This window comes from Passer montanus, unplaced genomic scaffold (genome assembly GCF_014805655.1).
Source record: "Passer montanus isolate IOZ18808 unplaced genomic scaffold, ASM1480565v1 scaffold11, whole genome shotgun sequence".
Taxonomy (NCBI): Eukaryota; Metazoa; Chordata; class Aves; order Passeriformes; family Passeridae; genus Passer; species Passer montanus.
The window spans coordinates 6947705-6972761 of record NW_024357613.1 but is presented as its reverse complement, the minus strand read 5'-3'; the positions used below and the strand labels follow the sequence as shown (position 1 = coordinate 6972761).

General features: G+C 39.7%; 1 long non-coding RNA gene across 1 annotated transcript in view; it reads left to right on the top strand.

Moving 5' to 3' along the window:
• The window catches only part of LOC120511831, a 25394-nt gene extending 567 nt beyond the window's left edge, over positions 1-24827 (top strand). The window contains exons 2-3 of the long non-coding RNA XR_005629845.1: positions 23659-23707; positions 24448-24827. This is a non-coding gene — a long non-coding RNA (uncharacterized LOC120511831). The remainder of the gene's footprint in view (positions 1-23658; positions 23708-24447) is intronic.
• Positions 24828-25057: the final 230 nt, after the last annotated feature.

The following is a 25057-nucleotide window of genomic DNA, read 5'->3' as shown; positions in this document are numbered from 1 at the left end:
GGGCGGGGCCGGCGGCTGCGCCTGCCCGAGCCCCGGCGTGGGGCGGGCCCGTGCGGGCCTGGCGGGCAGCGGGCGCGGGGGGTTTCCTGTGGGATAGGAGAATCCTGGAATTACGAGGGTAATTAAAGATCATCTAGCCTGAACCCCACTGCTATGGGTCGGGACCCCTAGCAGTAGACCAGGTTGCTCAAAGCTCCATCCAACCTGGCCTTGAACAATGCCAGGGGTGGGGCATCCACAGGTTCTCTGGACAACCTGTTCCAGTGTCTCACCGTCCTCACAGTTAAGAATTTCTTCCTGATGTGTAACATAAAGTTCCCCTCTTTCAGTTTGTACCCATTACTCCTTGTCCTATCACAACACGGATAGATGCAGAGTCTTTGCAGTTTCCCTGTCAGACCCTTCGCACACTGGAAGGTTGCCATGAGGTCTCCACGAAACCATCTCTTCTCCAGGCTGAACAGCCCCAACTTGCTCAGCATTCATAGGGGAGATGCTCTAGTCTGGACTTGCTTCAAAACTTTCATGTCCTCCTTACGCTGGGCACACCATAATTGTACGCAGTACTACGGGTGGGATCTCACCAGAGCAGAGTAGAGGGGGAAATCACCTCCCTAACGCTGCTGGCCACACTGCTTTTGATGCAGCCCAGGACTCCATTGGTTTTCTGGGCTGTGAGTGCACTCTGCTGTCTCATGTTGAGTTTTTCACCCGCCATCACACCTAAGTCTTTCTCCGCAGAGTGGCTCTCAGTCACTTCTCCGCCCAACATGTGGGTATGTCCAGGATTGCCACAATCCAGGTGAAAACCTTGTGCTTTGCTGAACTTTATAAGATTCACACTGGCCCACCTCTCAAGTGTGTCAGGGTCCCTCTGGAGGGCATCCCTTCCCTCCAGGGTGTTGAATCATTGCGGTGTTGTGGTTTGTGACTCAGGCCCACTCTGCTTTGTGTTTTGTTACCTGTGCAGACATGAAGGCCATGGTGAGGTGGGTGCCATGAGCCCACCCGCTCAGGATGAGCCCTGGCTTGGGTTCTCACAGAGCTTTTCACCAGGCAGTGTGTCTTCCCTAGTCCCAGGCCAGTCAAGTTATGCTTTCAATGTCATGTTTGAGTTCCTAGCATGTCATAAGGGCAGTCCTGTTTTTAATTTATGTTAGTGAGTACTTACTCCAGCACACTGTGGTGCCTCTTGGGTTGCTACCTGGCCTATTGCAAAGGAAGTGTCATGTAATTTAATTTGGTGCTTGAGTACTTTCTCTCCCCACCACCCCTTCCAGTCAGAGCTTCTGCAGTAATCACTAAAATTGCTGTCACTCCATCTGGTCTCCTCAGGTCTCCAGCAAGGCTCCATGGTAGTTGGTGCCTGGGATCGTTCAGATGCAGTAGAAAATAGAGTTGCTGACTTTTACTAGGTGGTCAAATATAATTCTGAAAATCCAGAAAATATGCAAATAGTTGCTATGTAAGGTGCTTTTTATATAATGCTTTAATATAAATTCTATGCATTTATAATAAATTTCAAATATAGAAATCTATAAGTTTAGTATAGAATACATTTTGGTTGCTAACTGCAGTGGCAGACAAGCCACCACACAACCCTGATTTCCACAAGGGACATGCCAGGATGACCAGCTTCTAGGTGATTCATACACCTGCACACACCTGTGTGCACACGTGCAGAAATGCACATATAGACACATTTTATGTGCCTCAGACACCACTGTACTATTTTAAAATAACAATTCAAGCTCCCAGTTTTAAGGCACTGCTTCCATGGAAGAGGAAGCTAGACTCTTCAGGTTTCAGTGACAGCAATGTAGAGTGCCCTTTGGCATCATTTATGCTCACCTCAGTCTTACAATTGGATGCAAGCTACAAGAGTATTTATAAAGGTGCTTTCAATAACCACCTTCCCAGGGAGTGTCCAACTCAAAGTTTGAATCTTTAATAATAAATAACATTGGAAACAAGACTATGAATAAGTTTGGTGAGTCAGAAAACGGGTTAGGCATGAAAATGAGTTTTTGTAGTTTATTTTGTTTACGTTATTGCTTTCATTTTAGGTTTTGTACCGCTCATGCTATCCTCCATTTTAAAATTAAGTAAGTGAAGAAAGGTAGAATACTTGGAATGCACAATTTATCTAACCAATTTAATTGGTTAATTTAACAAATTATCTAACCCCTTCTATTAGCAGTCACCTAAGAAGAGGAATGCAAAGGTTTCTATTTCTGTCTATTGTCAGCTATAAAGAGAAAGCAAGCAAGAGACATCTGTACAGAGGTCTGTGTTTGGCCAAATTGTTCCTATCCTTTGTTTGTTTTAATGTTGTTGGAGGTTGAATTCTGTATCAGTGCAAAAGCTAGATGGATATGAAGAGTTTTCCTCTCAGTCCACTCATCTGCCAGCTCACAGAAACTGGAACAGATTGCTCTTAAATTTAGCATTGTCAAAGTTCTGTGTTTGGTCTGGTCTGCTGGGCTTATTCTATAAATCATGGGGAGACATGGATACCTCCAGGTGATCCAACATCTCCCCTTTGCTCCTATGATAGGTGCCCAAGGGACATGGAAGTTGTCACTCTTTGTCACTCTCACATCTCTCTTCACATAGACCATCCTCAAGCTTTCATACAGAAAATAAGGATGTGCTGTGTGTGGACACACCCTTAACAAGCCAGAGAAATTACAAAACAAACTCCATCATTATTCACAGAGGCTGCCCAATGGCATGTAGCATTTTAAAACTGCAGGAAGACTAGTATTTATTGAAGGGGATAGAGGGCATTGGATGACAGTGTACTTTTGGGCTTATTCTATAAATCATGGGGAGACATGGATACCTCCAGGTGATCCAACATCTCCCCTTTGCTCCTATGATAGGTGCCCAAGGGACATGGAAGTTGTCACTCTTTGACACTCTCACATCTCTCTTCCTTCACATAGACCATCCTCAAGCTTTCATACAGAAAATAAGGATGTGCTGTGTGTGGACACACCCTTAACAAGCCAGAGAAATTACAAAACAAACTCCATCATTATTCACAGAGGCTGCCCAATGGCATGTAGCATTTTAAAACTGCAGGAAGACTAGTATTTATTGAAGGGGATAGAGGGCATTGGATGACAGTGTACTTTTTGTCTAGGCTGCTGTCTCAAAGTCATGCTATGTGCATTCAAGATGTGCTCCAAATTACTGTCAAATTGTCATTCCACAGCCTTTGCAAAAATCAATTGATGATCTGTTTTTATTCAACAGTTATACACATCTGGAGCTGACAGATAATTTCCAGTGAGATATGGCACATGAGCACTTTATACATATTTCTATATCCACATCAGCAGTAAAACTAGGCATAGAATACATCCCAGAAATAGTCCACTGTGTTGAAAGGAAATACACTGGTAAAGCAGTACAGGAAACCTTCTGTTTGTAACATAAGAGTAAGCCTTGGCTTCTCTGTGTTAATCAAACTTTGTAAGCACCAAATTCATGTCTTAACAGCATCCTGCTTCTTCTTCAGGTTTTTCTCATTATTATAACCAGTGGTATGTCTTGCTCATGAGGGAAAATCTTAACTGAAGTCAGTAGGAATATTGTTATTTCAAAAATAGGCATAGAGCATAGAAAGGCCATGTAAGTGGCATGGATAAAAAGTTATGTCTGTGTGTATACCAAAGGCACATAAAGGAGTGATATGCCTGGTGACATTTCAATTACTTTTGGCTCCCAAGACAGGTGACTAGGCCTTGAGTCCACAGTCAAGTACTTCAACTCATCCCAAGGCACCACTGTGATAACCAATTAAAATGTCCAGAGGGAAACTTTCCACAGGAGGAGGTAAAGATCCCACACAGCAGCTATTGGTTGTGGAGGTAAAAGGCTCGTTTATATTCTGCACTCACAAAAGATGTCCAGATCCACTTTTCCAGGCAGAGTGGTTGTTGGAAAAGCATATGTAGCAGAGGGATTTGTAGTGAGAACAAAGAATCTGCTGATGGAGGCAGTGAAGCTTACCTGAGCCTTGTGCAAACACTTAGAAGACAACTCCCACTGGAAACAGGCTAACGCTTTAGTTAAGTTTGCAAACAAGGGAGGCCTGTGTTGCTATTTCTAACATATTGTTTGAGAAAATGTTTTGTAAGTAAACAATTCATGCAGGAAAGTAGCTGACTTTTAAGTCACCAGGTCCTGCTCCCAGCAGGGAACTTATCTGAATTTTGTTATCACTTTGCAAAGCTTTGTATATGAAAGTGTTAAACTGAACCCTAAAAATAATGAAATCATTTTAATCAGTGAGTTATTTTTAATACAACAAACTTAGCCAAGTGCTAACTGCAAAGCAGCACTGAGTGTGTATGCATAACACCATTGCCACTGGTGTGAATTGTTCTTTCTGGCTTCCTCTGCATCCCAGGATATTAACCCAGCGTGGAAAACATCTCACTGCCTTTTGGACCAGCATTACTGCTTTTTGATATGTGAAATTACATATATTCTTTGAAATGGAAGAGAAAGTGTACTAAGTCAATGAGACTGAGTAAGTTTGTAGGTGTTCCCATGAGCCAGGCCTAACAATTACTTTGGCTGTTATGTTAGCTGGAACTCTTTTTCCAAAAGGAAATTTTTTATTCCCTGTGGGGTTTTTTCCCATGTAACAATATTTTGTGTAACATTCTCTCTTTCTCTGCTATATTCTATGAAAATGCTCTATTGTGTAGTTGATCATATTTACTGCATTGTATCTTTATTTTCTTGGATTTTATCAAAAGATAAAAGAGAAGAATGTGCCACAGTACAAGTATGTGCTTAAATTTTATATGCTATTAAACAACTGCTGTGTTTCATCTGTCGCTGCTGCTTGTTACTAGTTCTTGGTAGATCACATAGAATTTAGGCTGTAGATTCATTGAGCAAGGGTGATGTCTTGCTTTGTCTCCCCTAAAGTCCCTAGTATACATGATTTTATGTATTTATAAATTATATGACAGTAACAGATTCAGCATTTGAATGGCTAAGCACTGCCCTTACTGTGTAAATACTCCACATGATATGTAATTAAGCCTTAAGAAAAAACATAAAATGTGAGAAAATCCTGATTTATCAAGATACAATGTTACCTGGACATATCATGGTTAATCATCTTTCTTCTTTCCTTTTTGTCTTGCTGCAGAAATATGAGCAGTTATCCTAAAGTATGGAAAGGATGTGCTGACTGAAGTCTTTATGAGATTTTTAATGAGGATTAGGGAATCTGAGGTAGCAAAATCTACTGTATACAAGGAGGTTGTTGTGCAAGAATCTTCAGACAAGTTTTAGACCTGAGTCCTTTGTCAGCAACAGTAGGATCCAGTAAGGATAATATGCTAATTTTAACCAGCAATAGGCTTCATATAGGGATCTAAAGAGACAGAGATAGATACAATCTTATTAAGCTTTTGTGTTGACACTGCACAGCTTGTTCCTGCATTCAATTGAAATTTAAGAGCAGGGCTGTAAAACCTATACAACATTTTAGGAAGATATACAGTAACATTGAAACCTGAATAACAATTGAAAGAATAAGTAGGAAATTCCCTTAGCCCTTGGGCTACCACCATTTTTCTCTTCCAGCAGACAAGTAAATGCTCTAGGTGTCTATGCCATAAAAAATTTTCCCAGAGGCAATTCTGGCAAAGCACCTACTTTCTTCAAACCAGACTTGCTGCTTTAACCTTCTGAATGTCAAATTTCTAAAAGTAAGTGCTCCTGGTGCACTGCTGGCTGTTTCTACTGTAGGCTTTCCTTGCAGCCTGCTAGCAGTGCAGAAAGGTATCACAGGCAGGTACGCTCAAGGAACAGGGACAATTGATTCCTTCCTTATAACAAGAGAGCTGTAAGGTACATTTAAACAATGTCTCATTGTAATTTCATGATGGAAACAAAGTTCTAACAATTAGAAGGACAATTAGTGTTTTATCAGACATGATATTGATTGGTAGTAATTGTTAATCAGTTCAAGTATCATTTATCATGACAGTAATTTTTCTTTAGAAATTTATCAGTGCTTTAATATTTTAATGTATAATGACTGTATGAACTGTCTGGAAGCAAGGAGCAGAGGATGGGTAGGTTTGAGATAGATGTGTATAATGTCCACACTGCATTTTTCAGAACAAAACCCAGGGGAATAGATACAGCTGCAGTGCAGTACTTCAATGTTTGCACAACTGAGTCATATTGATTTCAATAGAGATATGTCATTCAGCCTCACAAAAAGACATTGTCATCCTCTCATCAAGCATCACACAACTATTTTAAACTCTCTACAATATGTTCATATGACCAGAGATATTTTTTATAGGTCAGCTGTGTTCTATGGCTACAAAAGAGTGGTTCATCCACTGCTGCCACGTTTCACAATGGCATGATCAGTCAAATCAGAACCCAGCAGAGCTGAAGATTTACAGATGCTAAACAGTAAGAGGATTCCACTGAAGGCTTAGAAACCTGGAAAACATTGAAAACTACTGTAAAGTTCCTATTGCTGTTCAGATTGGATCAATGTTAGCACTGTTATCAGCAGCACTGAATGCAGAAGCTGGAGGTGGTTCTTTGCAACTGATGTCTTAAGCTTCTGATATGATACATCAGATAAGCAGAAGTTTTCTTTCAGAAAGAGCATGTACATCCACAGATGCAGAAAAGCTGCTTTCAGCCATGTAAATATAAATATGCCAACAGTAAAACCATATGCTTATTTAGTATCTTTCTCCATTTCTAGGAATACCACATGTATGAAAAGTAAAACTGATGTATCAAAAGACAATATAAGAAAAGGTGTCTATAAAAGTTAAGGTTATAGTGCTTGCTGTGTTTTATTAAAAAGGGAGATACGAGGGAATATACAAAACATTTTGAAAAGCTTATTTTGTGATGGAACAGTTCAGAATATGTATTAGAATTCAGCATCCTATTCTGTTGCCTTCTTTTAAAACAAAACTATTCCTGAATTTTAGAAAGAAAGTCTGGAAGGTCCAACGTATGCAAGCTTTAAAAAGTCATGGGAACTCTACCACAGCTTGGGCAGTTAATGACCTAATGACCTCTTGGTTAACCTAATGAGTCCTGTTCAACAAGCAAGGGCACAAAAAAGGAAGCTATCTTCTCAAAGAGATAAGGTCAATTTGCCAGCAGAAATAATCCTCCCCTCAGAGCTGAGGATAAATGGTTTCTGGTTGTCCATCTGAGCTTGTCATTCAAGCATTTTTCCAGACTGTAGAGAAAACTAGGGAAATGAATTGAGAAAGAGGGCTCCTCTTGCTAGGGCAGGTGTGTAAAGCTGGCAAGAAGTCTCTAGTTCTGATCTTTGTCCTTTTTGTCTTGAGCAGATAATGTGTAAGTAAAGAAAGTGACACTTCCCTAAATACCTAAGCTTTTAGCAGCCAGTTTCAGGAAAGACTTAATGAGCTTCAGCTTTTAACTAGAAGCTTGTATCCACCTTCTTTGCCTGCTATACCAACAGCTAAAACATATGCTGTGTATGTGTACTTGTAAATTCCATATGTGCAGACACACACACTCAGGAAACACTTCTGATCTCCTTAATTTGTGAAAGTCCCTTAAGTGTGGATATGGTAAAAATAGAAAATAGCACAGTGCACAGCCAAATGTCTTACCCAAGCATTCTCTGCTTAATAATGAACTTGCTACAGCAATAGAAACAACTGGTCTAAGTTGCTTCTGAAGTATGCATGGGAACCATGTTGGCATTCAAATGACCAGAATGTAAAATCTGTGGGTGGGTCTGGGGTTTTTCCATTCTTGGCTAATAATTATACTGGAATTTTCCACCTTAGCAAGCTGGATACTCTATTTCCACCTCACAGCTGGTTAGAAACAAGCAAGCTTTTAAAGTGAATTGGGTCAGTTTATTTAGTGATCTCCTATTTTGCAACCTTCTAATTTTTGAAATAGTCATATTTTCATTCAAGAATTTGGCTGGTTTCCCTAACTGATAAACTAGGGTCATGATCTAGGTAATATTTATAAATAGAGGGTTAATGGGAGGCAATATCAAACAACATGATGTCATATTAGTATGCAGAGGGATTGTAATGGGCAGGACATCCACATGTAAGTTCTCCATTAAACACTGTCAGGAAGAAATACAGGAAAGTGGGAATAAATGCTAGCTGATCCCAAACAAGAAGAACCAGGCATTATTTTAAAATAATTCCTTTTCTACATCCACACATCATGATTGCTTTGGAGAGGTTTTATAGCATAATGGGAGGTGATGGTTCCTAGCTATAAAAAGCACTGAGAAACTTAAAGACTACAGGTATGTTCAAGCTGAGTCAAACACAACAGGGTCACACATTAAAACCTGAATGGTCTCTGATTTTATCAGCTGTGCATTGATTGCTGGTGTGTTAATGAAGACCTAGGCACAGTTTTCTTGATCAACATAAGGCTTATACCTTGTTACTTAAGCACTAAACAAGGTTTCATTTTTTGAGCTGTTGCATCTGCTACCTCAATTATTCATCCTGGGAATTAATGTACAATTAGCATGAATTCATGCTCTCATGGAAATCGAGGGTTATGTTGGTTTGGATACAATTGTTGAAAGAATTCTGAATAATGAAAAGGCTGATAAAATATCTTTGTATTGGACACACCTTAGACTGTGTAAGGAACAATTTTTAAATGTAGAAATAGCTTCACAGTTTGTTTTATTTGCTCCATTGTCCCTTCAGTTTCAGGCTGATAGGTAGGTGCGTGTGCCAGTGACTTCCCCTAATTATGACCATTCAATAGTTTTTGACTACAAGTATATGTAAAAGAATTGGCCCACTTCTGTATTGATTTTTACACTTTGAAGTGACTGGAATTAACCCATTATAAAGTAGCATAAGGAAGATCTTAGGTAGGTCCTCTTCCTGGAGGTTTTTCCTGCAGCATATCATGCAATTTGTCAGTGAGTTACTGGTAATGCAATTAATTAGTTTATCCAGAAACAAGGTAACAGTGTGCAGTTGCTAAGAACACTGTAATATCCTTTTCAGGGCAGAGTGATTTTATTCTTAGTTTTTAAATAGAGCGGTTTCTCAAGAAAAGTGGTGTTTGTTTTGAATCTGTTGGTTTGGGGTGTTTTTTAATCTGTTGATTTCTCTGTTCCTGTATCAAAAGCTTTCCTTACTGTTTGGAGGACATAGCTAGGGGTCACCAGTCCAAGCATGAAGCTGCAATGACAGCTGCAGCTCCTGCATGGTTTTGGGATGCACAGAAAACTGCTTATGTGTGAGCAGCCCACTCACCTCCACACAGGGGACACTAAGTTACTTGGAATAAACAGGGTTGGGGTTTTTGCTACCTGCTGTTAGCTTCCAGTACTCATTAATGAAAGATATTTAACATTGTTTATTAATTTTTTTCCCTATTCTATTATTATAACCCTTTAGACTGAGGGTTGTCTTGTCCCTTGCTTCCTGATGGTCGCTTATTCTGGGCACATAGTTCTGAAGGTGGCATTGTTATTGACTGAACCTACTAACTGCTTGAGAAAATGTTGATTACTTTACATTCCTGAAAATTAATCCTGAAACCTTCCTGAACTATATTAATCAACTCCTTTAACTTTTTCTCCAGTGGAGAAGGTGGAGGCCAGTAGTGTCATCGAAGAGCAGGTGCTCCTCCCTGCCTCATTAGCACCTTGCCTTCTTCAGTTGCAAAATCTTGAAACTCAAGAGAGCTATTTATAGCTTTTACAAAGCTCCCTTGGCCTGTCCTATGTCTGCAGCTAACCATTTGTCTGCCTCTTCCACTGTGTTAAATCAGCCCCTTGTGACAGCACCCTCAAGATGTGCAGAAGCAACGACTCTGGAATGTCATGGCAGGTCTGAAGGAGATGGATGGCAGCTGGAATGGGGGACCAATGGGAGCATTTAAACACACCAGCTTCTGAGAGACCGAGTCAGAAATCAGGAGAATGAGAATGATCAAAGGGGAACATGAAGGCATAGGAGGGGGGAGGAGCAGGGACTCCCATGAATAAGAGCTGGATGTATCCCAAGACAGGAGGGTAATGTCAAAATGCCTACAAAGCAGATGCTAGTAACAGATTACTTTTAATTTTTTAATATGTGTATCCAGAATGTATTACAATCAGAGTAAAAGAGGGCACTTAGCCCTAATAATAGAAGCCATACTAGAAAAAAATGGGAATATTTCATTCCCTGCATTTGCAATAATTATGTTCTGACAGTTATCCTTGCACAATGTCTCAAAATCAAATACTAACTACTGTTGCATTGTGGTGAGTCTTTGTAGTCCTGTGTCTGCAAGGTATATCTGTCCTTGTGGTTTCAGGATATCTATGGATGATTTTTCTTTCCATAAGCAAGGCAGCACAGCCTGATCAGCCAAGGGTATTTACTCTCAAGCACCAGGCTGACCTACCTCCATGCACACAGGATACTGGGAATAGGAATCAGTATTTCAGGTTGCAATGAAAAAACCTGTGTTTCTAATGACAGTAGTGATAACCACAATGACAAGTGCTTTTTTATGACATTAAAAAGTAGGAACCTTTAAATGTTGATAGCAGAGGTGTGCAGTGCAAGTTAATTTTCAGCACGTCAGAAATGTGTCTGTACATACTCCTGCTTACAGTAATAGCTATGCACACACATGGAGATCAAATGCTCTAGGTAATAACACCCAGGTCGGCTGCAGCCAGCTGAGTGACCTTAAATATCTATCACTTATCTATGTATGCAGATGCTCCCCCATCACAAAGGAGGATTAATGACGTTACTTCACAGAGCTAATGAGAGAATGAACCACTTAATGTTTGATTCACAAGTGCTGTAAAGCATTATATAGACAGTATTTGTTTTTAATTCCTCCCTCTATCATTCTCGGTAATAGGTAGTATTTTTCATATTCATACCATTATTAAAATCACATTCTATTTCGTAGATCATTCAAAGCATCTTTCTGATACCCTCTTTCTTGCTTCTTTTCCACTTAGCATTTCTCCTTCAGGCTACCTGAATTGCAGAATCTCAGTTTAACAATATGCATTGGTTAGAAGATACAGGTGGGTAGGATCATGTGTGTGTCCCCTTTTCCCCTTCCCCCAAGAGTCACAAGCAAAGGACTTTATTCTCCTCTTACAATACCTAATGATCTCTGATTTTTCTTCAGTTTCAGGATCTCATTACTGAGATCCAGTTTACTCTTCTGGATGGAAAGTTTCAAGGATCTGGCTCAGTATTTTTCCTCCCACTTCTATAAAGCTGAAAGAGGTTGTTCTCAAACAAAATGTGTAGGTCCACATTTGGATAGAGCACACAGGCTTTTCCATCTGGTTCTTGCACCAGCTAACAAACATGAAAAGACATCATCTGCAAATTATATGAAGCATCATGTGTCATTTCTTTCTTATTTAATACCAGGGACTTGGAATTTTGCAAATACTTTTACAGGGTCTTGGAGCCACCTGTATAAAAATTTGTTCATATTCAAAAATGACAGATCACCTTTTCAAGCCTGTGCTTGTTAAAATAAAAGGTAGCAGCAATTACACTCTTGTTATACAAATAAGAATTCTGATCTATGTTCTTCTGCTTCCTTTTTGTTTTCATTTTTTCCAGTAAAATTTCTCATTATCAAACTCATACATTCTTTGAACAAATCAGGCTATGTCCTGTCGTATTCCAAGCATAAGTGTTCTAGGAACATAGTTTAAGGATGAGGCAGGTCCTGTTTAGAGCTCCTGAATGGCTCTTGTATTTCCTTTAAGAAAAAAAAAAACAATAAATCACTCTTATTTCCTTCTATTACATACTATTAGCCTTGCCAATGTGCGATGCTTTCTTGAAACAACTGAGACAGCAGTTCATTTGAAGCCTGCATTAAAAATATCTTTCCACACTACTCTCTTTCCAGTCCACCCAGTTAGAGAGTTTCTTTTTACATCTGACTTTCCATCTGAATTCAGAGCATTCTGAAAAATCGGTTCTCACTCTTCCAGGGGTTAAATTTCTGCTAACAAATATGGACTATTTGATATGAAAACCATTATTGTTTGATATGTCAAATAAAACATTTGTCAATCAAAAGTCTTTAAGCACTGGGCTGTGTGACATTTACTCTTTTATAAACCGACAAAGTCCCTGGTGGCATGCCTTTCTTCCTCTCATTTAAATAGTGGTAGAAGAACAAATCACACTTCAGGGCAAGTTGATAACTGCCAGTCACGATTTCTGCCTTGTTTACTATAATGAGCAGGGTAATAAATGCATCTGACCATTTCAGCTGGCATTTGCATAGATGAATGATTTGTCCAGTCAGTCGCTCTCCAGTGATTTGGGCCTTTTTGTCAGCACAAAGAGCATTCAGTCTCCCTGGAATTTACAGCAGCCAAGCTCTCATTAGCAAACATCCTTTACCATGAATGATTCAAATAATTACCACTGAAATAATAAACTGTTTCACAAAAAACATTTTATTTGATGGCTCCAAACATCAACTTTTCTGAATTGTTGACATTCAAATAAGCCAGAGAGCTTTATTGTTGAGCAACAATGATCCCCTTGTAAAAGGGTGGGCATTGTTTTACCTCCAGCAGACCTTTAAACTTGGCCAGATATCAAATGTGTCCCTCAAACAGCCAGCCAACGTGCTGGGTAATTGGAGGGCACGTACCAGATGGAGCTATAGTAAAACTGTATGTTCAGGCTCCCAACTAATTTTCACTGGATTTACTAAGGATATTGTGAGCGTAAAATTCCAGACTAATTAGCAGCAAGTTATCTCTTTGCTTCTACAGGAGTTTAGTAATTATTAAATGGGTCTGCTTGCATTGAGTGCTCAGTTCTGAGTTCTCTTCTGTAATGGTATTCTAGTGCATAATTAAGTGTTATTTGATATAGTTTTGGAGTTCAATCAAATGAGCAAGCAACAATTATATCCCATTATGATCTCCTCTAGTGCCTGGCAGTGGGAATGATGTCACTGTATTTTCAAACCCATAGCATGAGGCAAAAGGAATTTCCTGCTATCATTCTCCTATACCCTTTTAGCATGCACAATTAGGAAAGTTTTATTAGTTAATTTAGAGTAAGGCCATTTACTACAGGTTTTCATAGGATGCAGGAATGTATTCAGTTTTCATTGCAGCATTGTTTGTATGAGTATGTGCATGAAATTATTATCTTAATATCAAGCAAACAGGATTCAATTGCACATTTTATGCTTCTCTTAACTGTAAGGAAACAAAATAGAACAACAGAAGGGGGAAATATTTTACTTATTCCAGCACATTCTTCATTGCATGATTTCACTTTCACATTATGGTCAGGTAGGTAACAGTAATCTCAAACAGCCTAATACCTGAGACCTTGATATTCAGAAATAGAATAACTGAGCCCTGATTTTCATTTACAGGCCCTTTATATTCCTCTGGCAAGATAAATTTCTTCTGCTGCCAAGGAGAGGTAGACAGCTCTTAAAATATGTGGAAGTCAGGCCAGTAAAATTAAATACATTGAAACACATGACTGTTATTTGCAAGCCATAAAGCATACTCCCTAAGATATAATGTCTAATAATTGTCCTGAGTCAGGAAGGCAAATATTTAGAACTCAACTTTTCATTCTTAGGTATTTGCAACAGGATGAACAAAATATGCCTCATTTTTATTCACCCAAAGGTAATTGCCCATTACAACATCCAAATCTGGGACTATATATTCTATTTAAGCATCAAGCTTTGTGAGCTGAACCCAAGTGAGCAAAGTTACTTAGATAAATTGAACACCATCTTTGAGCTTTCCAAATTTGTCCATGGGCATTTCTTCTTCACCCAGCCAAGACCATTCAAGTTCAGTCTAGTTCAGTTATTTTTTATTTCTTCCTGCTCTTTCTCTAATCTATAGTTAATACCTAGTTTAAATAGACTATTTCTCATCCTCCTTTTTGATTTTTCGGGTGCAACATCAGAAGGAAATCAAGAAATCCCTTAATAATTCATTTTTTGACCAATATATAGGGGGTTTTTACTTAAATTTCTATTCCATTTTGAAGATGGAGCTAAGGAACAGACAGAATTGGCTGGACCCATTTACAGATGACCAAGGTGAAGAATATTTTCTACACCTTCTTGTAGTCTCATGTTCTTTCGGACTGAGAGGAGCTTGCTCTCTTGCAATGAAGAAGAGTAATCACTCAGTTAAAAGCACTGCTGCTTTCCAGAGCAGTGCAGTGGACACATTAGCAGGAGGAGAACCTGCACACTCATATTTAACTCACAGTTTTCTCACTGTAGTCTTCTGTAGTAAATTGTTCATGCTGTTACCATCCTGCCAGTGAGGCACAGGTGAATGTTCTGCTTCTGTCACCCCTAAACTAGACTTTAAAGTTGAGTTAATTAATGATCTAATCAATCTCAAACTGCAGACATCTCAGACATCACCACAATTTAAACAGCAGTAAAAAAATGTCCCGTCTCAATGAGAACAAAAAAACTCAGAATTTGGAGTGGGGTTCAACTCCAGATATAGGTGTGAGGAGGCAGGTATGTAAGCTCTCATCCGAGTAAGTTGAGACCTTGTCAATACTGTCAGAGGACCACAAAGAACAAAGTCAAGTCTCTGTTGATTGTAAAGAGTAGAACTCCACAGGTTACAAAGGAAGATCAGGTAAATCTTGTTCACCTGTAGAGATCTCCGTGTGGACACTTGAGTCTCAGTTAGTTACCTAAATATAGGCACTTTGTGCTATTTTAAATATTCTGTGGAATCTAAGTCATCTTCGCAGGGCTATGAGCAATTTCCACACCTCTGGAACAGCAGCTGGAGGCTTAGTGCAAGCAAAATACCAGTTAAACTCATGTCTGCCACTCTAAAAAAAAAGTATCTTAAACCTTCCTCAGGTCCATAAACACTGACAATTCTAGCTTTGACAAAACTGGAGCATCCTGAGTAGAGTTGATTTAGACAGAGTAGTAGAATAGGTGTCTCCCAAGTGCTGCACACTGCTGCTGGCAGGAAAATAGCATGTAGAGGACCATTTACATATTCCTCAGCTTCTTGGGAACATGGTGCCTTCCTCACATCTCCCCAGTCAACCTCCACTGCTGCTCCCAGTTCTAACTGGTAATAGGTATGGTCCCAGTACAAAAACTACTTACAGGAAGAGGTTGTATTTTATTTTTCCAGCTCACCTTGTTGTGCTTAGACAAGCAACATGATTTATCTCATTAAGACATTGCAACTCCTTTTAATTGTAAAATGCAGCTGCAGTTTATTAGGAAAATATTTTTTAAATTTCTTTCATATGTTTTTCTATCTAATTAGGAGACTTCCTACATTATGTCTGACTGTTGCTTTTACAACAGACAAACATAGTAATATTAAGCAAGCCTAGTGAAATGAGTAAATCAGGCCAGTAGTAGTAGTAAAAGTGCCGTCTGTAAGCACTGGGATGTGTTTTATAAGAAGTTTCTTCAGATCACCTTCTGTATAACCCTTCATTGTGACAAGGAAACCCCAATTAACATCCATGCAACAGAAAAATACCACATTTTTTTTTATCCAATGCTGTGACATGGTTTTAACTGGTAAATTTAAAACTCTAAACACAGAAATCTTCCTGTAAATGTATTTGTTTGCAACTATATTATCTGTAGCAAAATTGGCAAATTAAAAATGGACTTGCAAACTACCCAAAAGCTGTCAGTCTGGAAGTGTTGTTTTTTAGTTTAATTCAGACCATTTCAAGTCATATTTTAGTGAAGCAGACCCTAAATTTATCATGAGCAGATATCAAATAATTTTCTATCCCATGTAAAAGACATTCTTCTGAATATGCTAATGTTACATAACAAAATGCCTACCAAAATTTTTATATGACTTCTCAAATGGAAATAAATATCAATTTATTTTAAGCCATTTCCTATCCTTTTAATTTACTGGTGAGGTTCTTCTTGAGATGGACTAGTTACATGGCAAAAGTAAACTTTTCATTAGAACTGTCACATCTTAAAATATTCCCAGTTTCAGACAGGCAAACAAACTTAATTAAAAAAATTAGTTTTCAGTGATATCTGGGGTAAATTAGCAGTTTAATGTGGCATATGTGGTTCATACTGCAGTAAATGCTAGAATGTTACTAAGAATTTATACTTAAGGTATAAACTATTGCACAAAATATAAAGGATTTCAAGGTAATGCAACTTTAGAGTTATGCTCCAGTTAGCCCATTGTATTCCACCTTGGTCTGTGTCTGGCTGTTTGTACTGGATGTTCAGCGTGGTCCTTTCCTGAACACCCTGGCCCTTTTTTGGCAGCATATTTAGAAACTGTCAGAGTCAGGAATACACTGAAGTACATTAGGTGACTCAGTTTTGTGAGACCACTCTCTACTTGAGCTCTTTGGCAAAGCTTCAATGAGACCTGAGGGGAAAAAAAATACATTTCTCATAAGAAGCAAGCTTCTATCTTCCAGGATGGATGCTTTCACAAATGATGTGTTTATAACCAGAGGCAAATGCTCAGCTTGCTATCGTCACATAAACAAGCACCAGGGTCTTATGATCTGGGCAACAATAAGATGCTAAAAACCTGCTTTCTCTTCTTTTGTGGGTAAGCCACAACAAGTGACCATTTATGAAGACTGTGCTCAGACCTCATGACTCTGAAGTCTGTGTTCTTTGCGTATGCAGATTTACTGCTTAAGAGCTAAAAAAAGCTCAACAGGCCCTGAACAATAAATAAATCCCAGCTACTGAATTTCCTTCTAAGTCATGTCCTCTGAAAAACTGTCTGACTCCTCCAGAGGTGAGTCATTTGGCCTGAAATCTCTTTGTCAGGAAGCCAGATCCTTCCTTCTTTTATGTCCCTCCTGTAATGATCCCTGGCAATTCCCCAGTGCAGAAAGAGTAAATCGGCCCCACGGCTGTGCCTTTGCCACAGGGCAAGTGTTCTCAGAGGCCCTGATAAAGAGCATTACAGCTTCCTTGCTTCTATGCAGTCCAGGCCTTGGTAGGATGCTAAGCCAGTTTACTAGTGCTGCAGAATCTACATTTTCTAGTGCTGCAGAATCTACATCCTACATTCCTGCTCTTATGTCTGTGTCCTATAGTCTCAGATCAACAAATGTAGTGAAGAGAAGGAGATGGTGGCTCATGAGTGGGAGAAAATGTATTTCATGTGCAAACTGTGCATAAGTGGCGCAAACCATAGCCAGTACTCAAGGTTGTCAAAGCAGAACAGCTACAGATGGCAGGGAGTGGAAGAGCCCCTGTGGCACCCAGACTACCCAAAATTAAGAAGGTAACAAAATCACAATATTGTTTCTTTTTATTCCAGTCCAAATACCCAGTACTTCCACATCAGCCTCTCCAGCCATTAACCTGACTCTGGAGTTGGAGAAATACTGGAAAATAAAGAGGAGCTATGCAAAAAGCTTAACATAGAGATATTATGCCTTATCCTTTAGATCTATAACAACTGAAAATGCAACCTGTTAAGCCTGCGGAGCCCTCCATCCTCAGAAACCTAAGTGCTTCCAGGGATTGCTCCCTATCTAACACCAAAATTATAGCTACTGTACAGCTGTTTTGCAGTGGTAAGAGTGGTGCTCTGCCTTTCTGGGACACACCACTGTGAGCACAAATAGAGCTTCTTCCCTTTCCCTCTCCCTCTCATCTGCCCTCTTTCCAGGAGAGCAGCAGCTGCTGGACTTTCCCTTGAACCCTTCCCCCTGCACTGAGCGTCTACACTACAAGTTCCTAAGCTTGACTTAATTTTGCTGGAGACAGAAAGGAGTTAAACTCCCACTGTACTAAAGGAAACTGTAGAAAAGGATGTGACTCCCACATATCCCAAACTTTTGGATGCCAAGCATATTTTCTTGAATGAAAGCTCTTTTGGTATTTTTCATTGGAGGGGGGAAAATGCATTTCAGAAGAATCAAAACCAACAAAGAGATTACAGATAGCAAATATAACACTGCACATATTATGATGAATAAGTACAGTAAACATGGATGGCTAATTAAGGGAATTCTTGAGAATGTCTTGAAACAGGATTGCTGTATGCATTTCTGATGAGCCATCCTTTAAAGGCATCCCATTCAGGAAGTATAATGGAAAGTCTTGTTCTTCCTACCAGAACTACTTTATCAAAAAGCTAAACTCATTGTTATTGTTTACTGAGTTTACAGTAGTTCTTAGAGTTTCCAGGTGTTAATCTAGCTCATTAAAAAATCTTGCTAAAGACAGCTGCTGACTCAGATTTCTCAGGGAGAAAAGTAGAAGGAGATACTCCTCTCATCTCTTTCCAGATCATCCACCTGGGTGTCTTCAGGGCCAAGCAGCATCTCTGCACATCTTAGATATAGTCATTACTTCCTCCATGTATTTCTTCAGTTTGAACTACTGGATTAATATGGAACTTGTGCTGCAGCTCACTAGAGCTGTGTTTTTACAAAACTGAGTGCAAAATCTTCCATCCTGCCTTTCAAGAACAGACCTGAGGGTGAATCCAATCAGGAAGTACCTTGTCTGTGAATTACTTGCCTGCAGTGACCCCAAGCAGAGCCAACAGTGGGAAGGCAATTTAGAGGGTGCATAACTGGGGCCCTTCTTTGCTCTTCATTCATTCAGTAGTACAGTTTGATTCCTATGAAAGTTGCTGGGACAGAGAAGAAACTGAAGCTACATGTCCTGTATCTCAGCCCTGATAATGTATCCACTGGAGAATCTTTTCTTCACTTCACCTAAAAAGCCATTATATATATCCAAAAAAACCCCAAAAAAAACCCAAAACACAACACAAGAGTTCTAGTTTCTTATTTAGTATTTAGTGGTCTCAAAGGAATAAAACTCTTTTCCCCTTGCTGCTGTCACCATTCTCAGCTCCCCATTTCTTTCCAGTGCCACAGCAGAAAATCTGTGCACAGAATGGAGTCGCTAAAGGTAAATTATGCTTGGCCAGCCTGGTCATTAGAAAAGAGAAAAATGTCATTAGCAGTACCTAAAGCACTCTGAAATCAGCAAATGTTCCTGCTTATGAAACAACCTTTAGAATTTTAACTGGTCTGCTTCTATCTTCTTTGAATCTAATGAATATAAGGGCCATCTAGCCCAAGACAATTTTTTCAGCAGATTGGAGGGCAGATGGCTACAAAAAAGTATGAGAATATAGAAAACACAAAATGATATTTCCCAAAAATACTCTCTTAGCAACCACAAATTGTCATCTCAGAGGCTTTCTGAACCAGAGAGAGTGTTTGGTTTTTCACAGCCATTGGTGGATTTCTCTTCCATGAATGGCTTTGAAATAGGATCAAGGTACAAGGCAGAGACACCACTACATTTACCTATCTAAATGCAGGGGTCAATGGAAGAAAAATGTCATGAAACAAAATTCAACTTTTTTTTCTTAATGCAAAATGCACTGTTTTTCATGCTGATGGTACCACAGTCCATAGTCAGCTAAAAATTTTAAGTATGTTTTTTTAATTTCCATAATGTGGATACATCAGAGGAGTCATGCTCTAGCACTATACATTACAAGAGTCTTCATGAAGTCAGTGAGTTTCCCTGCATAAACCACAGGAAAATTTGGCTCACCATCGTTTCCCCTGCTTGAGATTTTCTTGATAAACAAGGCTGTAAAGAAATACTGCATGTATTCTTGAGCTATAGATAAAAATGATGAAGGTTTTTGAAGAGAATTTGCTCAAAAAATGTCAAAGAAAAAGAACTGCATGCTCCATGTTGTAATTAAAGGAGTTAAAGAGTATCTTGGATAGCCTTGTATGATGTTAGATAGTACAATTTTATTCTGTTTAAGAAAGTTTTCTACCCAACTTTATCAGGCTCCACAAAATTTCAGTATGATATTTTAAAATCTATCTAAAACAGCAAGAACACAGATATGTGCAACACCATGAATATAAATGCAAGCTATTTAAAATATATCTAAGCGAGCAATCCAGTAACAATCTGATCATGTAGGAGAAAAACAGATAATCTGAATTTGTCTATATCCATGTCTCTCTCTGTAAATATCTATCTATGCATACTCATAAATATTTCATCTGGATCTAGCTGGAATTTGGATTCAGCTCCTAACCTAGATGGGCAGAGTTCACAAATTGCCTGTTCAGTGATCCTTCTTTGTTTTGTAAGTGTGTAAGGATGTGATTCTCACAACCAATAGAGACTCAAAAATCCTCAAAGAAGAAGAACTCCTGAAGGACAATATATTTGGTTCTGATTAGTCAAACACCTTAGATTCTTGCTCCAAGGTGCATTGTGGAAGGTAGTGAATTCACTGCTCAATTTCATATTGGAGGGACTGAAGTGAGGGCCTGATTTCTAAATAGCTTTTTCTATTGACCTTTGCAGCTGACCACCCAGGGCACTCAGTTGTAGCACTGTTAAGCACCTATGGAATGTTTGTTCTGTGCTTGGGAAGATTTTTCTTAAATCAGGAGCAGTATGAATAAGATATTTTTATCCCCAGAGAGGTTTGGGGGGTTTTGCAATATCTGAAAATTAAGCACACCCGTGACATTTTTTATTTGCTTATATAAAATTAGTTTTCATTGGTATGAAATACAGAACAAAGAACGACATATCTTTAGCTCATCGTTTCTAGAAAGTTTTTCTTTTAAAAAATTGTCTGCTGCAACATGCATGTTTGTATATCTGGATTCAGGAAAGTTGATGGGTTTTTGCTTATGAGAAGAATTTTAGGGTGAAGATCACTGGTTCTCTATATTCTGTCCATTCTAAACTGGCTTTGGCTGAGAAGAAACACTTGAATTTCTTTCTAAAAGGTAAATTTTCAGGTAGATGTTGGATCTTGAAAGCAGGAACTTGGCAATAACTCTCTGCTCAAACATACTTATAGCATTGCTACTGTGATGTCAAAGAAAACCTTTCAGCCCTACATGACCAGCCTGACTTGAGCTGTCAGCACCTGCAGTACTGCCCCCCAACACATTGCCTTGGCTGAGCTAACAATTTTTTCTTAACACTTCCACCAGGAAGTGTTTTTATACATCTATTTTTATACATCACCTAGATGTGCATCACTAAGCAAAAGTATAAATATCTGGAAAAATTAACTCAATCTCAATTGTGTCCTCATAAAGCTTCACAGAGAAAAGCACTTGAAAAAACATTGCCTAGTTGTCTTTTTATAGACCAATTTTTAATGAACTTTTTTTTCTTCTTACACTTTAAATCAGTTGAAAACAGACTGTGTGAAATGTACCTCCTGTTACATAGTACTACCAAGCTCTGGAGTAGCTGAAATGACAGCATGCATGGGTAGCTGCCGTGCAGAGAACTCCAGGCAAATGTGCACACAACACAAATTTCACAAATTCGGGTCCCGATTCAACAAAGTCCCTAAAACATGAGCATAATATTAAGGATACGAATAGTCCCAGTGAAGCCAGTGGAATTATGTTCCCTCTAGTTCAGGGCTGTATTCTGAGGCACATGTGCACAAACAAAGCCATAGAAAGCCCCATCTATCTTTCAAACAGCCGCCGCTGACAGCTGCTGAATGCGGACAAGTATGCCCAGTGCCACTCCGGCTTCTGCCGGCGTTATTGCTTGTGTCACCCCGGCGTGAGGCCAAGGGAGCACTGGCAGCTGCTCTCGAGGGCCAAAGGAGACTGTAATGAACAGGAGGGAAGCAGGCAGAAGGGCCACATGGAGCTGTAAGGAGCAAGGGAGAGAGATGTGTTGGCTGCAATAAATCCCCTCTCTGGAGCCATAAAACTTGGATTTTTCTGTTAATAGGGCTCTGAGTTCCTCTGTAATGTCATCAGGAAAAATTACAGCATTTGAGATGAAGAAAAGAAAGCATCTTGAAGGTCTAGGCTTCAAACTAATTTGACCAGATTGTTTCTTTATTAAGATAATATACTCTTAAATACATCAGAATATACTGATTTCTATATTCTGTTCCCTTAAAAGCATACAGTCTCTTCCTAAGCTCATCTACATATACTAAGAGAGGAGGACTGGAACAAATATCTATCATAGCAATCTCTGAAGAGATACCTGATGTAGGGTTGTAATTCACCACAGCATGGAGCAGTTAGCCATGTGCCTCTAGCATCCCTGTCCCCTTAGGGAAGAATCAGATAAGGCTGCCAGGGCCTCTACAGTCAGACTCAATCTTATCTGAAGACTGTAGATATACGTCTTGAATGTATAGTGTGAAGAAACTCTACCCATGCTGTATTACCCTTGTTTTCAAAGGAAATTAGGTCAATGTTGTTGTGTTTTGTAATTGCATGTGCATCCACACCCTCTCTTCACACCCCAGCACCATCAGAACGTAAGAACCATCAGAACTTTGGCTGGTTCTGACCAAATTTGGCAGAGGGGCAATAGGCCCAAAGACACAAGCTCCTATGGTTCTGTGAAGGAAGACAGCTGCCCAAGGAAGGGAGATCCACCTGAAAGAAAGGCAGGAGTGTGTGTTCAGCCCTTCTTCCACATGGAGAATCTGTGTGACAGAGGAAGGCTCAGAGTGCTCAGCTGTGACAGAGGCTTGCTCAGCAAGTCTCTCAGTACCAGAGACACCCACCAGTCTGTAGGATGCCAAGCTCCTGCAGCCCTACTGACCAGGAAGCTTCCAAAAAGGAGAAGGCACTGGCTGGAAGATAATGATACTTATCAACTGATTTAATATATTTAGACTGGTAAAATCTTAGCACTTGTCACAGTTTTAACTTTCTAAGGTAGGTCCTGGGCTCCACCTGACAGTGCTGCTCAGCCTGCCCACTGTACAGCGGGGGGAAGATAAAAGCAAGCATATTCTGCACATCAAGCTGGTTCAGTTGCAGTGCCGAGCGTGGACCTGCCTGAGTGCAAGTGGAGCTGTCAGCTCCTACAGGCTTCACTGTCAAGGGCTGTGTCATCTGTCAGTGTCGGTTCCAGCTCACTGTACCACATAGAGGCGATGCACTGGTGCCTCCCAATTGATAACACGCTGCCAGAAGCATGTTACTTTCTCATCTGTCTTCTTGTAGCTGTCAAAACTGGAATCCATTAATTAGTTTGTTGTTGTGAATTTTATTTGTTCCGAGGACATGTAAATTTCAAAGTAAGACACAGGGAAAAAAAAGAAAAAAAAAAAGCAACCAACAAACCAGGAGGAAGATGCCAATGGGGGGTTCACAAGCCCTAAGTGGCAGCTATTATGGACGGTAAGTGCTGGCTACAAGAGCCCCGTCTAAGTGGGCATAATGATGTGGCTAGTTTCACCACATTGCTTTTAATGAGACTGAGCTGCTTACAGGGGGCGAGATGTAGTGACAGCTAAGGAAAGGCAAGAACGCAGGGCACAAACCAGGAAAGTCAGCTGGGTTAAGAAGACTCTGTTTGTTGTTTGTGTGAGGGCTTTTTCATAATTTACATTGTTACTTAGTGGAGGGAAGGTTTGACTGTGCTTCATTTTCCCATATTTTACAACTCATGAAAGACGTACTGTGATTTCAGAATGAGATTTTGCCAGCTCTGTGTTAAAAATGAGATGCTAGCACTTGAGAGCACAATGCTATCTCTGAGCAGAGCAGCAGTTCCACTGAAATTTCAAATATTGAATAAGTTTATTTTTATTTTACACAGGTGTTTTTGTCCACTCTCACTTTTTCATGGTGTCACAAAGAGACTTAAGGTAAAAGTTTCAGAAGCTCCCCAAGTGAGTCTTCCAAAGTGAGTCTGCATGACTGGAGAAACAATGGGACCTTAGTGCAGCTAAGTGTTGTGTAGCTATGAAATGGCAGCACATGAGCACAGCCTTGGAACCAGCCTCACCACAGGCACCAGGAGAGCTTGTGAGCTCCCTCACAGACACACAGGCACCACCAGGCAGAGGCAGACTCAGGCAGATGCTGCTGCAGCCTGAGCTGAAGCAGTCATCAGGATTTTCCAAGCCATCGCTGCCACACGCTGCCTTGTTTCTAAGCTCAGTCACTTTCAAATTTGTAATCAAGCTCATGCACTACTTAGTATTTCCTGAAGTTCCCACCATTAGGAATATAACACCCTAGCTAACTTCAACTTGGCTGTCTCTCTTTCTACAAAACCCTACAAGGCAAACTTCCTATAGGAAACCATGTATTAAATGTTTTGGTACTCTAATTCCCTCTAATGGAAGGGCAATTTGCTAATACTGTGACTAGACGTGATTTGTTTTAACATTTTCTTTAAAGAAATGACAAAATACTTTCCTAGATTCTGTCCTCAAAATAGCTGCTTCTCTCTGAAAAATCAAGATATCTCCTTCTTTTTGTCCTAAATTATGCCAGCCAAGGGCATATAAATATATTGGCCCAACGTAAAAGGTAGGACTATATATTAACAGATAAGACAAACCTGCTTCCAGGAAATCAGATCCTTTCTTTGCTTTTGCAGTGGTTACAGAAAAGGAAATGAAGTCCAAATTTGCAATTCAACAAGGTTACTTCGGTGTCAATAAAATACCTTTCATCAACGCTTTATGGCCATTGTACTTGGATATCTTCATTTGCATGCATTTGCCTCATGTGGCAATGCTCACTTTCCTAGGTATGTGTTCATCTTTTTTAATATCCATTGAAAATTTGGCTCAGAATCAACTCTTTAGTGGTTTAAGTTCATCCGCTCACACAGGTAATCCATGAAAGAACAGGTATTTTAAATGCTCCTCAGAGAAATAAATTGCTGCTTTATGTGTGGTTTGGGTGTTTCAGGTACTCCCATAAAGAAAAATAAATACTGTTTATGATCACTGGGTATGTACTTGTATATCTGAAGTCCTGAAATCTTACACCCTGGATGACGATCTCAATGTTATATGCAGGAATGGAGTGTTTTAACTTTGGCAGAGCTGTTGCTGTTACCTGTGCCTTCAAAGCCACCCAAATCTGGCCAGAGCAGCAGTTTGCACACAGTCAGATCCGGGGCTGGAAGAAAAAAGATAAAAACCAAATATTTGCACTGTGCCAGGAGGAAAGGAACAGCCAAATGCAGCCTCCTTGGTTCT